Genomic DNA, 16384 nt, shown 5'->3' with positions numbered 1-16384 from the left:
AAAATTTTAGAAATCCTGGTAGGTCATTCAGGATAGGATCTTCACGTTCCCATAACAGTGAAGCCCAGGCCAGGGCTCGTCCTTCTAGGAACAACAGGATGTAGGTGGTCTTTGAAACTTCAGTGAGAAAGAGGGTAGGCCGTAATGAAAAATGCATGCTGCATTGATTAACAAACCCTCTGCACATCTTGGCTTCACCTGTAAAGCGGGTAGGTGTGGATAAAGGCACAGTGGTCTTAAGGGTTACCACTGGTGACAGCAATTCCTTCACAGGAGGAGCTGAAGAATTCAGGTGAGCATGTAACTGATTGAAGGCAGTAGCTAGGCTCTCTAAAAACTTTTGTTGTTCCGTGATCCGCTGGGCTAGGCCAGGGATGGCCTGCAGGGCTGCAAGCTGAGCCAAGTCCATGGAGTTAGCAATCTGTTGTGTTTATGGCAATGTGGACCAATGGTTGCTGTGGAGATGACTCCACCCATGGGGAAGGGCCCCATGGGGAACCACAGCGATAGGCTGAACTCAAATAGCAGACACAGGATGGATGGAAGGCTTTATTGTAATGATGTAGATAGATGATGTAAGCAGGAAGGTAAGGCACTGAGATCTGCGAGGTGCCAATATGTTCAACAGGCTCGGATGTAGAATTTCACCCAGATGTTCTTGATAGGCGGGAGCCCACAGTGCGGGTAATGCCGCAGCTGGTGGGTGGCGTTGGAGCACCAGATCGTAGAGGTATTCACAGGAATGTGGGCGTCTTCCTGGTGATGAAATGGTGGACCGAAGGTCCATGGTGCAGGATACATAAGCTGGTAGGCCCTCGAGAAGCAAGTACCTGATAGTCCAATATCCTGAAATGTAGAAGAGAGAGAAAGACCCCCGAGGAGCGTTTGTCTAGTTAGTAGAGAACCCCGAAGGGTAGTTGGAAGTGAAAGACCCCCAAGGAGCGGGTGTCTAGAGCTTCTGAGGGAGCGAGGCCCTTGGAGTGAAAGCAGCATCTAAGCGTGCAGCTTAGAGTGGTCAGAGTAGCTAAACTGAAGTCCTTGCTAACTCAAAGATGGTAGCGAAACGGAGGCTTGATATACTCTGAGGTATTGACATCATGCGGTGGGGAGGCCCCCAAGGTTCCAGCCATGACGTGTATATGAGCGTAGGAGATGTGTGCACACGCGCCCTAGAAGGCCACAGGACTGGCGGACTGGAACGCCCATGCTAAGTTGGAGACGCCGAGGCCCTTGGCACTGGAGGCAGCCATCTTTCCCAGAGAGGGAGAATAGGGAAGAAAAGAGGTAAGGCAGAGCAGTCGCAGCTGTCTGCGACCGACGGGCGCAACAGTCTGAATACAGACATTTCAAAGAATGTCTTTTACTACGTTTTTTACTACTATTACTATTATTTTATTATTATTATTACTTAGATCAATGTTATTTATTGCCTTTTGTTCCCTATCTACTTGTTAATTGTAAACCGACATGATGCGATTTTTATCGCGAATGCCGGTATAGAAAAACTTAAATAAATAAAAATAAATAAATGTATTTTGTTTGTGTTAATAATCTGCTTATCAGTTGACAGGGATAATTTGAAATCTTTCTACTTGGTCTCTTTACTTATAGGCACCTGGGCTATTTTAGCACTTATTGTAATCTCTCTATTGGGATGCCCTAACATCCTTTTTTTCTTAATATCCTTCAAAAATACATCATTCCAAATGATGTGCTTCTGGGTGACCGTCGGGTTTTCTCTTTGTTTAAAAGCTGCTCTCTCTCCTTTTTAAAGGTTAGTGCCAGCAGCCTGGTTCCACTCTGGTTAAGGTGGAGCACATCCCACCGGAATAAGCTCTCTCTTTCCCAGAATGTTCCCCAGTATCTAATAAAACTAAAGCCCACCTCTCTGCACCATTTTTTCATCCACGCATTGAGACTCCGATGCTCTGCCTGCCTCTGGGGTCCTGTGCATGGAAGAGAAGTATTTCTGAGAGCCTGTAAGAGTCTAAATTTTGGCTCCAGAACTTCCCTCCTCCTCTTTCATATGTCATTGGTACCCACTTGTATCACGACAGTTGACTCCTCCCCAGCACTTTCTAAAATCTCATCTAGGGGGGATGTGAGGTTCGCTATCTTCACACCAGATAGCAAGTTATTCTCATGCCCATCAGCTACCAGCTATCTACATTTCTAATGATCTAATAATCGATTATAATGACCACTCTAACTCTTCCCTCTTAGGCACACGGCCCTGGAGATACATACTCCATGCAAGAGGATAAGGCATCATCTGGAGGGCAGGTCCTAGCTACAGAATCACTTCCTGCCACACCAAGGTAATGGTCTCCTGCCAAGTGACCTTGCTCCTCCAAAGCAGTACAAAGCCTTGACTGAAGCTGGGACCATTCTACAATGACCCTGAAGGTCATGACTGCCGTGACTGCACCAATCTTGACTTATTTAAAAGGCCCAGCCAGTCTGCTGTGCTTACCTTCCTCCCTGTGATCCCCGAACTGTCTGCCGGCAATATACACTCACAAGTGACTACTAGCATAAGTCTTCAAGCGGTTGACCATTTCGCCACACTTCGAATGAGCTCTAGATGTACAGAACAGTCCTGCAAGTTAAAATGCACACTTTCTCCAGGTGGTAATTGCAGAATGCCATAATGTGCTTCACTGGCTACATATTAATACAGCCTTTTTAAAGCAGACAGTACATTACATTGCGACTTTGTGGAAATCTACTCAAGTTATAGAGTTATGGCTAAAGCAAGCGTATGAATTGCTTTGATTGGAGACATGTAAGCATATGCTGAATCCCAAGCTGATGGTACATGAGAAGATATGGGGTGGCTTTTGGAAACCCTGGGAATGTAAAAGCATATGATTGCCTGTGTGAACAATATTTGTTAAAGGGGAGACACCGGTTTCTATTTATATGTGCTCTTTACTCCCTTCTGGTTACTTTGTACTCTGTTTATCCTTGTAGTGTACATGGTGCTATGTATCCCTTCTGTTCTTTCAAAATAAAAAAAATGTAAAAATAAAACAAAACAATGAGCTGCCAGAATCTTGACCTGTTGAATTTTAAGAGTTTTCTGAAGAGATCCAAACTCTAGGCGTACTCATTACAGTATAAATAACAGGGCACAGCAGCTTCAGAGGGTTACGATAAAGCACACTTCCCATATTTTATAAGTAGGCATAAAAAACAAGCAGAGTATAAGTCTGCCTTACACCTTCTACATACACCAGACTTTCTGAAGGTTGTTAATACAGTGTAGGCCTCCATCTCTCTGTACCTTGGTTCACTTCACAGCTGGATTTCCCAAGGGCAGATTTGCACTGCAGCATCCTCGGACCCCTAATGGCACTGCCACAGTTCTGAGGTCATAAACACCACGAAACATCCACCAGCTCAGCTTTGTAAGTGGAGCAGTCTTGCTCAGCTCCTCTCTCCTCCTTTCACCGTCTGCTTTTCCAGGCCTTGTTCCTTCTTGTGCCTTCTCCTCCCTGATAAGGTTTAGCACCTGAGTTCAGGCTCTCCTGACTTTCTGCTCGGCTGCTTCCCTGGGCTCTGTCATAGGCCTTCTCCAGCCCTGGTTGTGCCTGATTCTTTTAGAGCCTTCCGGTCTGCCTTAGAGAATGGGACACACTTCCCATGACTGCACTTACTGTACCAGGATTAGCTAGATGCCCAATTGTTTTCTCTTAGGGTCTTATTTCTTTGTCTCCTTTATCTGAGGACTTTTGATTTATCTTTACACTTCTTTTATTATGGCTATTCCCTCTTTTTTTTTTTTACATAATCTCTTGTCAAATCCAGGCTTCATTTGTTCAGGGAATATTTATGTATTACATGGGGCTACGATAAGGGTCAGCACAGTAGTGCACTTGAATTACTCAGCTGCATAAGATGAGTGTAACTAAGTAGAATGAACTTTCAAGCCCCATAAACACTCCTCAGGAATAAAATACACATCAGAGTGATAAAGGAGAACAATAATGATTTGGGGGGAGCTGGAAGAATGTCTTCAGTTTCCTCCTTTTCCTTCAGAAATCAGGGTTGGGATCCTGGTGAAAATGAGCCTTCATTTGTTAACTACCCCGTGATTATTTACCCCTGTTTTGCGGTCCTCTCCCTCATTTAAGCCGGCCATTGTGGCCAGTGTTCCTCAGCCAGGAGCCATGGAACTGCACTCCCTTCAGAGTATGAAATCATGGTTCCCCAGTCTGGCCGCTGAACAAAAGCCAATGTTTCTCTGCCTCTGTGACCCTTTCTCTGTAGCTTCCCCAGCCCTGGCCAGCAGAATCCTGGAGCTGGAAATCAAACCCAGGTTCTCTACAGGGCAGTGCATGCATGATGCTGCTGTGGTGCCACTGGGTCAGCCCCTGTTTTGTTTGTTTGAACTGGTAAACAAATTATTACAAAATGTTTGCTAGTACTGCTGCTTTCAGTGTAACAAAGCTAATTTTAAAGCGTCCTGCTGAAAGTCACGTTGTAGTACCAGTCAGGCCGCGGCCCTGTTGTGCGATTCTCGGCCCAACCAGAGCCCCTGGCACAAATATACCAAGTGCCCCTCCTCTCATTCAACAGACCTGCAAGATAACAATCCAAGGGTGGAGGTTTCTCCAGATATAGTCTGCAAATCCATTGGCTGAAAGGAGAGGCTCTGGATTATTTTCTCTCTCTCTCTATAGAGAAAGAATAAATAAGAATGAGATACAGACTGTGCATAGTCATGAGGCACCAAGAAAATGTGTGGTAATTTATGATTCTTTTTGTCTGTTGCCTTTTCCCCCCTCTTTCCAAATCTTCCAATCTGCAGATACCCATTCCTCAATCCTTAGCAGCTTCATCTACCCACTCCTTTGAACCTGTACTGCCAGAGGTGGTCACACAGGTTGTCGCCTTCTCTTCGTGTCAGCAATCCAACCCTTCATCTCTCACCTTCTGGCTCCCCTCCCTCTATACTTTGCACCTCTCCCAGTCCTTACCCTATTTTTCTCCCCCTGCTGTTTTCCTCATTTCCCACCTCCCAGTTTTTCATCTCTCTCATTCCTGTCTCCCAGTCCATCTCTCTCTTGTTCCTCCCACATCCCCCCTCTCTGCTTTGCAAGCTTCTTCCAGCCCTCCATCTTGTGTAATGCCCTCTCTCAGCCCTCCAGCTTTCTCTCTCTCGCCCGTAAACCCTCTTAAGTTGTATTAATATTACGGTAGCATGTCAGTCCCTGTGCAAGTGGCCTGTAAAGGAAGGGTAGAGGAACAGAGAGCGCTCATCTTGAGAACCAACGGTTGTGGGAGAAGGATCAATAGCATCTGAAAGAAGCTGCCTGCTCTCAAGGTCCACTTGCGCCTGAGATCTGGTGTCACGATGTGGCTCGCTGTTCGGTCCGCTCTTTATAATGTCCTTTCTGTGTTCTGTCCAACACGCTGGAGCCTCAGAAGAAGCCAGAACCATTCGCCACCTGTGACCGAGCAGCCCATGGTAGAGATAAGTAAAGAAGCGCATAATCTGGCAGGCAGGGCTCCTTGCTTTCATGCAGCAGAGAGTGTCTCACATTTTAGCTTCATGACAGGACAATTCTCTAAACCTTTGTGACAGGGTCCTGAAGACTTCCTCGCCAAAGCCCCTCCCTCAAAGCGAGGAAAACAATTTCTGCTGAAGGACCAAAGTTCACCAAACAAGCTGTAGGATGCAGCTATTATTGGACTAATTCAGTATATTTGAGACAAACTTTCCCTTCCTCAGGTCAGTATAAAGCACCACAGTTTGCTTTCAAAGTTGTTTACTGCAGCATGAAAGGATGGAAGAGGGGAGGCAGAGAGAAGGCTTACAGTAAGCTTCAGCATAAAAGGCCCACATTCTTGCTCTTCTATTAATGTGATGCCTATCATTCAATGCAACTGATATAAAGAGGGCTGCTACACTGTTGACACCAATAGAAAGATAAGAATAAACCTTCAAAGACACAAAATAATACATCACAGATAAGAGCAAGTTGATACTCTGACACCAATAGAAAGATAAGAATAAACCTTCAAAGACACAAAATAATACATCACAGATAAGAGCAAGTTGATACTCCTGTGAGGGGACATTTTTTCAGGCCAGACCACTGCATCAACGAGCCTATGATCAGGATAGGAACTTCCAAACTAGGCCAAGAATGTAAGACATTTAGAATGAAAATGAACAAACTCAACAGAGACTTAACAAAGACATTAATTAGCAGGCACCGTTTCCTGCGATTCCATGGGCACAACAATGGTTGCCAGAGAACTGCCCAGTCCATGCAGAATAGCAGGAAACCAGGAGCTGGGTCAAGGGAGGGAGGGTAGGTGGCTCCATCCTTCCCCTGACCACCCTCATTCCCTCTTCCCTACCAGACCAACCTCTCTCGTCCCCCAGCAATCTCCTCCTTTCCCCACCCATTCCCTTCCAACCCTTAGGCTGTATTCTCCTCTGCTGCTCGGACTGCAGAGTCATGCTTTGAATTGCACAGCACTACAGTGACCCCTGCGGTTCAAAGCAGCTCCAGCAGGCAAAGGAGGAAGAAGCAGCCTAAGCAGTTCAGCAAGTCCTCGCAGATATGTTGCTCGAGTTGTGATGTTCCACACTTACTTCTCCCAAGAATGTGCACACTGCCCCGGATCTCAGACAGGTGAGCCATCTTCCAACATGGGGCACGGCTCCAAGCAATGAGGTCAGCGTCCAACGCCAGCCCCTGATGCTGAGCGGTCAGCATGTGCCAGGGCTGATGTCAGTGCATTCCAGCCTGGCCCTCGCGACTGAGCTATTTAAAAAAATGATTCTCAGGGTGGAAAGCAATGATGTTTCTCCACGTCATCCTCCTGCGGTTCCAGTGAAATTGCAACACACTGGTAAGCCTTTGCCTCTCTTTTTTTCTCCTTGGAAATTGAAAATGCTAGCACTTGTGAAGGCTTTTGCTTCTCTTGCCTTTTAAATATGCAGCATTTCTGGGTCTATCTCCTGTGAAATTTCCAGAAGCCAGTCTCCCTGTGAAATGCCAGCACCTGTAGAAAGCCTGTGTCTGTCTCAATGTCATATCTCATAACATTTCATGCTTTTAATGTATTTTCAGTAACAAATTGTTGTTTTTAAGTGAAAGTGAGGTCACGGCCTTGGTGTTGGAGCCAGTCTCTTATGTACAGCATTGTTTCCTCTGGGAAATTCAGTTTTCAGGAGCCAGTTGTGACTTAAGCGTGAGGACTTCCTGTTTAGGAAAATGTATCTCATCCATATTTGTTGCAAATACCTGACTGTCTGTCCAGTCAATCTCTGGCTTGGCTAGTTGATTGCAGACCTTTCCAAAACAGTGGAAGTGTGGAGTTCCCTACTTCAGATAATCAGATAGGAAATGACAGCCAGACTGTCCTGGGTTTCACTTCCTCTATCAACCTATGTGTAGCCTTCAGGCCCAGGCCAGGGATTTTAATCTCATGTCTCTAAATACTTTTGAATTTCTCTTGCTTTTGTCAATAAGCCCCAGAATGTTTCCAGGTAGGAAGACTGGCCCAATTTGCTACTAAGGACCTGGATTTAGTGATTTTAGGTACATCGGCATACCCGAGAACTCTCCAGATTTGACCCGAAGTCTCAGGGTTTAGAGACCAAACTCCAGGTCTCCGGGTCTTAAACATCCACCCAGTTCTGTGAAGCCTTTTTCCCGTCGATAGCAGGGCTGAATTAGCCATGCTGTCATGGGAACTGTCCATCAGGGCCCGGAAGGCGGAGCTTTTGTAGCAGAGAGTTGATTTTGGTTCCCTCTGCGGCTGCGCGGCTGTTCCCGCGCAGGAAGTAGCGATTCTCCTCAGTCTGTCTTTTTCCGCGCACGGATACGCACGCGGAGTTTGATTCTCTTCAAAAAAAAAAAAAAATGTCAAAAAAACCATCCGGTTTCAAGCCCTGTCCCTGCGGTAGGGTTATGTCCGTTACTGACGGCCATGACCGCTGCTATCGCTGTTTGGGACAGAGGCACGACCAAAATAATTGCGAATTTTGTGCTCGGATGTCGCCCCGAGCAAGGAGACACAGGGCCTATAGAATGTGGGAACTTTCACTTACAGATAGGCCTTCCACCACACATTCTTCTCCCGGACAAGAAAAGAGGACTCCTTTTTCAAAACGAAGATCTTCCTCCTATACATCAAGAGGTAGGTCCTTTGCTAAGGAGCCAGTCAAACGTCGTCGCCATAGATCTCCATCTTCCGAATCGGTACAGACCATTTCACCATCGGATTCTGCTCACTCGGTGACTCCTAGATCGAAGGCGCCGAGAACGGAGCGAACACGACATGGAGCCCTCAAAACAGACAAAATGGCGGCTCAGTCTAATGCGCCAGAATCGGCGCCGAAGGGCCGCGCACATAAAACACCAAAAGACCTCGCGCCGGGAGCGGCGCCCGAGGATCGAGCGCCGAGAACGGCGCCCGAGGACCGCGCGCCGGGAGCGGCGCCCAAGGGTCGCGCGCCGGGAGCGGCGCCGAAGACCCAGGCACTGAGAACGGCGCCGAAGGAACACGCGCCGGGAGCGGCGCCGAAAACGCGCGCGCCGGAAACGGCGCCGAGAACGCGCGCGCCGGGAGCGGCACCGACCGCAGTTGGAAAGGTGCATAAGAATCGCGCGCCGGACGTGGCGCAGACCGCGCCAGAAGCGATACCACTTAATCGCGCGCCGGGAGCGGCGCCGACCGCGCCGGGAGCGGCGCCGACCACGCCGAGAGCGGCGCCGTCCAATCGCACTCCAAAGAGAGCAGTGGAAAAACGCACAACAAGTACTGTGCCGGACGAGGGGCATAAATTTAAAGAATACAGTATGCCTGAAACTGCAAGCCAGCAAGATTCACAGCTGACGCTCAAAACAAAGGCTAAAAGTCAGTATCACTCTACTAGTAGAAAACGAAAACAAAAGGACAGTGATGCAAGTCATAGTTCTCACAAAGGACGTTCTTCCGGCTCTCATTCCTCTCACTCAAAGAACACCTTTGATTCCTCCAAACGACATAGTTCTAGCGATAAGGACGGATCTTATCATTCAAAACGTCGTAGACGTCATAGTTCCTCACACAGAAGTGTGCATAGTTCCACAAGAGCCTCTACCCGATCTCCTGGGACACCACGAACCTTTTCTTCCTCAAGTTCATCCAGAGTGGCCTCTCAATTCATGGAACCCACCGGGGCAGAACCTCAAGGTTCCACACCGGATCCACTAACTCCCATACAGCCGCAAGAGGCGGATACTACCAGAACTATGCCACCGGCCACACAAAAAGCCTTTTGGGATCTTTCCCACTCGCTCTCCGGCTTTTTTGATTCCGTAAAATCGACGTTTAATTTGCCTGACCAACCTAAGGAGGATACATCTTCCAAAAAACCTCAAAAATCAAAGAAGGATCTACAACAGCGGCAAGTACATGCAACTTCACCGACTCCTTCAATCTACTCCCTCTCTGAATCTTTGGCATCTCAGTCTTCGCCTTCATCCTCCACTGGATACCCCTCTGACCCCCCCGAACAACCGGCAGAACCATATTCACCACCGGAAGACTTATCTTACCCAAAGTTTGTAGAGAAAATGGGTACTATTCTGAAAGTGGAAGTCCAGAAGCTACCAGAACCTAGGGCAGAGACACTGGGGCTTCTAAAAATTTTTGACACACCGGGTGAACCTACCTCGTTACCCCCGCACACCATGCTACATGGGGTTCTCCAAAAATCGTGGGAGACCCCGTTTACACTTCCAGCAGTCTCTAGGAAAACGGATCTTAAGTTTAAACTACAGAAGCCATCTACATATTCGACACCACAGCTGCCTCATGAATCCATCGTGGTCGAATCAGCACTACAAAAATCAAAACGTTCAAAAACGCATGCCACCAATCCCCCAGGCAAAGACAACAAGTGTCTGGATGATTTCGCCAGACGAGTCTATCACAACGCCATGCTAAATGCACGAATCCAACATCATCAATTCTACATGGTTCAATACATGTATGAATGCTTGCAAGCAACAAAAGGCATGTTTACTGCATCTGGAGATACTACTCCAACACCCATCTTAGACATGGAAGAGTGTTCGCGCCATCTACTACGAGCTGTCTACGAGAGTTTTGAAACCTCATCGAGGGCATCTGCTACAGCGATTGCAGCAAGACGACTAGCGTGGTTAAAAGCAAGCGCTATCCGGGAAGATTTACACGAAAAGTTGGCTAACCTTCCCTGTCTGGGGGATAATCTCTTTGGAGATCGTTTCCAAGACACAGTTGGTAAACTGAAGGACCAAGCGCTGGCAGTCCAATCCTTGACTACACCTTCTTCCTCAAAGAGGTTTTATACACCAAATCGTCGTCAGTCATTCAGACGTCCTTATTGAACCTATCAATCCTTCAGACAGCAGCCGTACAATACCTACCAACGCCAGCAGGCTCAACCTCCATCCAATCAACAACGGAGGGGTAAACCCAGAGGTCAAAGATCTCAGCAGCCGCAACAACAACAACATACGGCAACAGCGCCAAAAACCACGTCTTCTTTTTAAGATCCAGGCCGCCACCACTAATCTCGGGCAACCCACCGGGCAGGATCACAGCCCGCTGGCCAGAATGGAAGAAAATAACATCAGATCAATGGGTATTGGACATTGTCCAGATGGGTTATCGCATTCCCTTCACTCGCCCACCCTTCCTTCCACATCACTCTCAACAGAAACCCAACACCCTGCAACCACAATTGTCGCAGGAAATCACCCTTCTACTTCAACAAGGAGCAATACAACCTCTCCTACGAAGGGACCACAATCGAGGTTTCTACTCCCCCTATTTCCTAATTCCAAAGAAATCCGGAGGGCACAGACCTATTCTGGATCTCAGAGACCTCAACAAATTCATCGTAAAGGAAAAGTTCAAGATGGTCTCACTAAAATCCATTCTCCCACTCTTACAACCCAAGGACTGGATGTGCTCCATAGATCTGAAGGACGCCTATACGCATATCCCAATCCATCCGTCCTCCTGGCAATACCTCTGTTTTCAATATCACACGGGCCATTACCAATACAAGGTTCTTCCTTTTGGCCTTTCTTCAGCCCCCAGAGTGTTCACGAAATGCATGATAGTGGTGGTGGCCTACCTACGGCAACAAGGTCTAACAATTTTTCCGTACCTGGACGATTGGCTACTCACAGCAACGGACCCCAATCTGCTGAGCTCCCATCTCAATATAACAATCAATTGCCTCCAATCCTTAGGACTCCTTATCAATTACCCAAAATCCAACTTGCAGCCCACACAAATACTGCAGTTCATAGGTGCTCGCCTGGACTCCATCCGGTACAGGGCATACCTACCGGCCGACAGGAAGGAAACACTTCGGACTCTGCTTTCCGCGCTATTACATTCCAAGACTTCCACTGCTCGGAAAATTTTAATAGTATTGGGTCACATGGCAGCAGCAAACTTCACGGTACCAAACGCCAAGCTGCACATGCGACATTTACAATGGGACCTCAAGCGTCAGTGGAGACAACATACACAACCCCTACGAACCTGTGTCACCCTGACAGCACCCATGATCAAAGACATCAGTTGGTGGCTCAAGGACTACGCATTGGACAAGGGAGCATTATTCAACCCCCCTCCTCACAACGCAGTCCTTACAACGGATGCCTCTCCATGGGGATGGGGAGCGCATCTGAACGATTTAGAAACTCAGGGTTTCTGGACACTGAGGGAAAAATCTTTACATATCAATCTCTTGGAACTCAAGGCAATCCGGTATGCCCTCCAAACCTTTCATTCCCAACTCAAAGGCCGACGACTGATGATTTACACGGACAATCAAGTAGCCATGTTTTATATCAACAAGCAAGGGGGATCGGGATCATGGCCCCTATGCAACGAGACACTGCAAATATTTCAGCAAGCCAACAAACACGCAATACACTTGCAAGCGACGTACCTTCCGGGGATCCTAAATACCAGAGCCGACAAATTAAGTCGAATCTTTCAGCCTCACGAATGGTCCCTTCACAAGGAAATCACACAGCAACTATTCCAACGTTGGGGAACGCCGATGATAGATTTGTTTGCCACACAACAAAACACACATCTACCCAAATTCTGCTCTGTGAGGCCGAGCACTTCCCGCATTGCTCAAGATGCTTTTCTTCTTCAATGGACGACACATCTACTGTATGCGTTTCCTCCAATTCCATTGATTACCAGGACAATTCAAAAGTGCATCCGGGACAACAGCGACTTAATCCTCATTGCCCCAGCCTGGCCCAGACAGACGTGGTACACCTTTCTACTACGTCTCTCAATCGAAGACCCAATCCTTTTACCAAACAGACCGGATCTTCTGACACAGAACGACGGATCATTACTACATCCTCTCCATTCGTCTCTTCACCTGACTGCATGGAGGTTGAAAGGACGTTGCTAACCTCGCAAGGAATTTCACCAGCAGCACAGGAGGTACTCCTTGCTTCCAGGAAGCCGTCTACTATACGGAACTATTCTTTCAAATGGAAAAGATATACCTCCTGGTGCTCGCAACAGGGGATTCCACCAGTGGACAGTGCACCGGCACAACTACTGGACTACCTTCATTCGTTGTTCCAATCTGGATTAACAACATCCTCTATCCGAGTTCATCTCAGTGCCATTGCGGCATACCATAGGCCACTCAATAACCACTCGGTTGCAGAACATCCCTTATTTTCGAGGTTTTTCAGAGGATTAATCCATTTGCGACCACCGATCCAAAAACCAACGGTCCCTTGGGACCTTAACGTAATTCTCGAACATCTTCTTCTTCCTCCTTTTGAACCTATGGATTCTGCTCACCTCAAATATTTGACCTTAAAGGTCATATTCCTCATAGCCATTACCTCAGCTCGCAGAGTAAGTGAACTACAAGCACTGGTCCATTATGCACCTTACCTACAGTTCTATCCAAATAAAGTACTCTTGCGCACTCACCCATCTTTTCTTCCTAAGGTAGTCTCGTCTTTTCATCTCAACCAATCGATGGAATTACCAGTCTTCTTTCCACCTCCACACGCTACGGACAGGGAAAGATCCCTTCATTCTTTGGACTGTAAACGAGCGTTACAAATTTATCTCCAGAGAACTGCTGCATTTAACAGATCCTCTCAATTATTTGTTTCCTATGATCCAAAAGCAATAGGGAAACCAGTCGCGAAAAGGACTATATCCAGTTGGATTACGCAGTGCATTCAGTATTGTTACACCAATGCGAACCTTCCACTGTCAACACGTCCATGTGCTCATCAGGTGCGAGCCACAGCCACATCCCTAGCAAATTTACAACAAGTCTCTCCACAAAATATCTGCAAAGCAGCCACGTGGACGTCAGTGCACACCTTTACATCCCATTATTGCATAGATAGGCAATCAGCTACAGATGCAGCATTGGGACATGCTATTCTACATACTTTGCACAACACATCATCCGACCACCACAATGTCTAAGATGCACGCTTATCCATAGGCGTGCACAACTGCTTGGGACTCCCATGACAGCATGGCTAATTCAGCCCTGCTATCGACGGGAAAAAGCAAGTTTGCTTACCGTAAACGGTGTTTCCGTAGATAGCAGGATGAATTAGCCATGCTGACCCTCCCACCTCCCTGGTAGTCGGAAGTATCTACGACTAAAGCTATATTACAGACTGAGGAGAATCGCTACTTCCTGCGCGGGAACAGCCGCGCAGCCGCAGAGGGAACCAAAATCAACTCTCTGCTACAAAAGCTCCGCCTTCCGGGCCCTGATGGACAGTTCCCATGACAGCATGGCTAATTCATCCTGCTATCTACGGAAACACCGTTTACGGTAAGCAAACTTGCTTTTATGTGGCACAGGGTAAAGAGGCAGGCAGGAAGCCAGCTGGGAGAAGTCTCTCAGCCTGTAGCTACTTCCCCGCCTCTCCCTTCTGATTGGCTCCTTATGTTACCCAGAGCCAATCAGCAGTGAAAGAAGGGGAAACAAGGACAGTGCTCAGGAGAGGCTTCGGTGCCCTTCCCTGGTGCGGCTTCCTGCAGTGCTCACAGTAACTACGCTGGTCCTGTGGGTAAAGAAGAGAGAGTGATGACTGTGCGAGGGCAGTGAGAGGATAAAGCAAGAGAAGGAGGGGCAAGACTGAATGTGTGTGAGAGAGGGGCAATGAAGAGTGAGGGGGGGGGGCAAAGAGTAAGGATGAGAAGAGAGAGGTGTGATGAAAAGAAGAGAGCAAAAAAGGGAGAGAGATGGGGGAGTCGAGGAGGAAGATAAAGGGGAAAAAACAGAAACAAGGATGGCAGTAGAAAGAGAGAACCCTGGGGGATCCAGGAAGATAATATAAGAGGAAAGGTAAGAGGAATGGAAGAGTGAGCATGGGAGAAAGAGGAGGCAAAACGGTGAAAGGAGAGAAGGTAGGAAGAATAAGAACAGGAAAAGGGGAAAAACAGGACGAGAGGCTAGAAAAAGGAAGAGAAAGTATTAAAATCTCTACAGCTGAAGGAAAGAGAAAGAACAGAAAAGGAGCGAGGACACCAGAGAGAAAAAGAAAACAAAAAAAGAGAGACAGACCAGGGCAGAGAATGAGACGAGGGAGGCTGAGCCAGAAACACCAAGATTGGAAACTATTTTATTATCTGCTGGAGAATATTCTTTTAGTTTATTTATTTGATTTATATTCTGCTTCTCAACACTTCAGAGTTCCCTAGGGGGTGGGGGAAGAAACCATAGAGTCTTTCGTGCAAACCCTCTCTGCACTAATCTCAGGGTTATCCTAACTTAAAAGTTCCCAGGTATGTATATGGGGCAGAAGCTTTACTGGGTCGTTCTTTTTTTTTTTAATAGTTTCCTTCAGGGAAACTGGCCTTCTAAGATCATCATGTCCATGTGCCTCTGCCCTCCTTCCGTAAGTGTGCCCCACCCCTATTAACTTTTTGAATCGTTCATACGTCAGTCCAATTTCTGCCACATAAAGCAGGGCACCCACTGACCCCCAGCTTTTCATGTGTCTCTGGCACGGAGAATCCCTGTTTCTTTTCTTTTCCTGTAAGGAAACAGGCTCGCTCAGCTCAAGTGAAATCTCAAGGAGGTCGGAGCACAGTGTGTGTGGTCATCAAGCACTTTTAAAGCTGCCCTGCCATTGGTTAGTTACTCATAAATTTCTGTACCAAAGAAGGAAACGAAGCATCGTGACATCCTTGTTTTCTAAACCTCTGACCATAAGGTCACAGAACCACCTGTAAGGGATTACAAATTATCTTCTAACACAGGGGTGAGCAAAATATTTCAGCCGCTGCCCCCTCCTCCTTACATTCATGTAATTGGTTGGGTCCCCTCCCAAGGGGTGTGTGTGTGTGTGTGTGTGTGTGTGTGTGTTCTATAGAGAGATAAATAGCCACATTGGTAGCCAGTGGCTCAAAGCCTCCTTTGGTGTTTCTCTTCAAGTTCCTGAAAGGAGTAAGAATACCCACATACGCATGGGCACAAAGAAGCAGACACCCCACATCCAGACAGACCCACTGGCCGATTCAGTACGGTAAGCTCAGGCTGAGCGCACCATTAGCCCCCGTTTGGATGCGTGTTTTCCACGCGCTATTATTACCCCTTATATAGTAAGGGGTAATAGCGCGTGGAAAACGTGCACCCCCCCCCCCCCCCGAAACTAATAGCAGCCAAGCCGCACATTTTACTCTCAGAAATTAACGCCTGCCCAAAGGCAGGCGTTAATTTCGGCCGGCACTGGGCAAGTGAACAGAAAAGCAGAAAAAACTGCTTTTCTGTACACCCTCTGACTTACTATCATAGCGGTATTAAGTCAGAGGCCCCAAAAATAAAAAAAATTTAAAAAATTAAAAAAAAACTTAGAAAAAAAAAATCTGCCCGCAGCCCGCGGGTTAGAAGATGGACGCTCAATTTTGCCGGCGTCCGTTTTCCGAACCCGTGGCTGTCAGTGGGTTCAACAACCGATGCCGGTAAAATTAAGCAGCGGCTGTCAAACCTACTGACAGCCGCCGCTTCTGCCAATAAGGAGGTGCTAGGGACGCACTAGTGTCCCTAGCGCCTACTTTTTACCGCAGGCCCTCATTTGCATACAGAATCACGCGCCCAGGAGAGCGGGCGCTTGCCTCGGAGCGCCGGCTCTCCCGCACATTTTACTGAATCGGCCCGAAAGAGAGAAACCAGTGCCTCTTATCTTGATATACACAGACACCCCATACCCAGATGGACAGAATCGGCCCGAAAGAGAGAAACCAGTGCCTCTTATCTTGATATACACAGACACCCCATACCCAGATGGACAGAGTGAAAGAGATGGACATCGACAGACACAGAGATACACACACAGACTGATGTGGT

General features: G+C 47.5%; 2 protein-coding genes across 4 annotated transcripts in view; one reads left to right on the top strand and one right to left on the bottom strand.

Moving 5' to 3' along the window:
- C14H16orf96 (chromosome 14 C16orf96 homolog) overlaps positions 1–16384 on the bottom strand; it is a 147634-nt gene that overhangs the window by 125962 nt on the left and 5288 nt on the right. The gene's annotated exons all lie outside the window — the stretch shown is intronic.
- CDIP1 (cell death inducing p53 target 1) overlaps positions 6835–16384 on the top strand; it is a 107177-nt gene continuing 97627 nt past the window's right edge. Inside the window, exon 1 of one of the 2 annotated variants that reach the window (XM_029576472.1) lies at positions 6835–6870. The gene's annotated coding sequence lies outside the window, so the exon portion shown is untranslated. The remainder of the gene's footprint in view (positions 6871–16384) is intronic. The other variant, XM_029576469.1, reaches the window with a different exon arrangement.

The sequence above is a fragment of the Rhinatrema bivittatum genome, chromosome 14, assembly GCF_901001135.1.
Source record: "Rhinatrema bivittatum chromosome 14, aRhiBiv1.1, whole genome shotgun sequence".
Lineage (NCBI taxonomy): Eukaryota > Metazoa > Chordata > Amphibia > Gymnophiona > Rhinatrematidae > Rhinatrema > Rhinatrema bivittatum.
The sequence above is the reverse complement of the archived record's forward strand: the minus strand, read 5'-3'. Positions and strand labels throughout refer to the sequence as shown.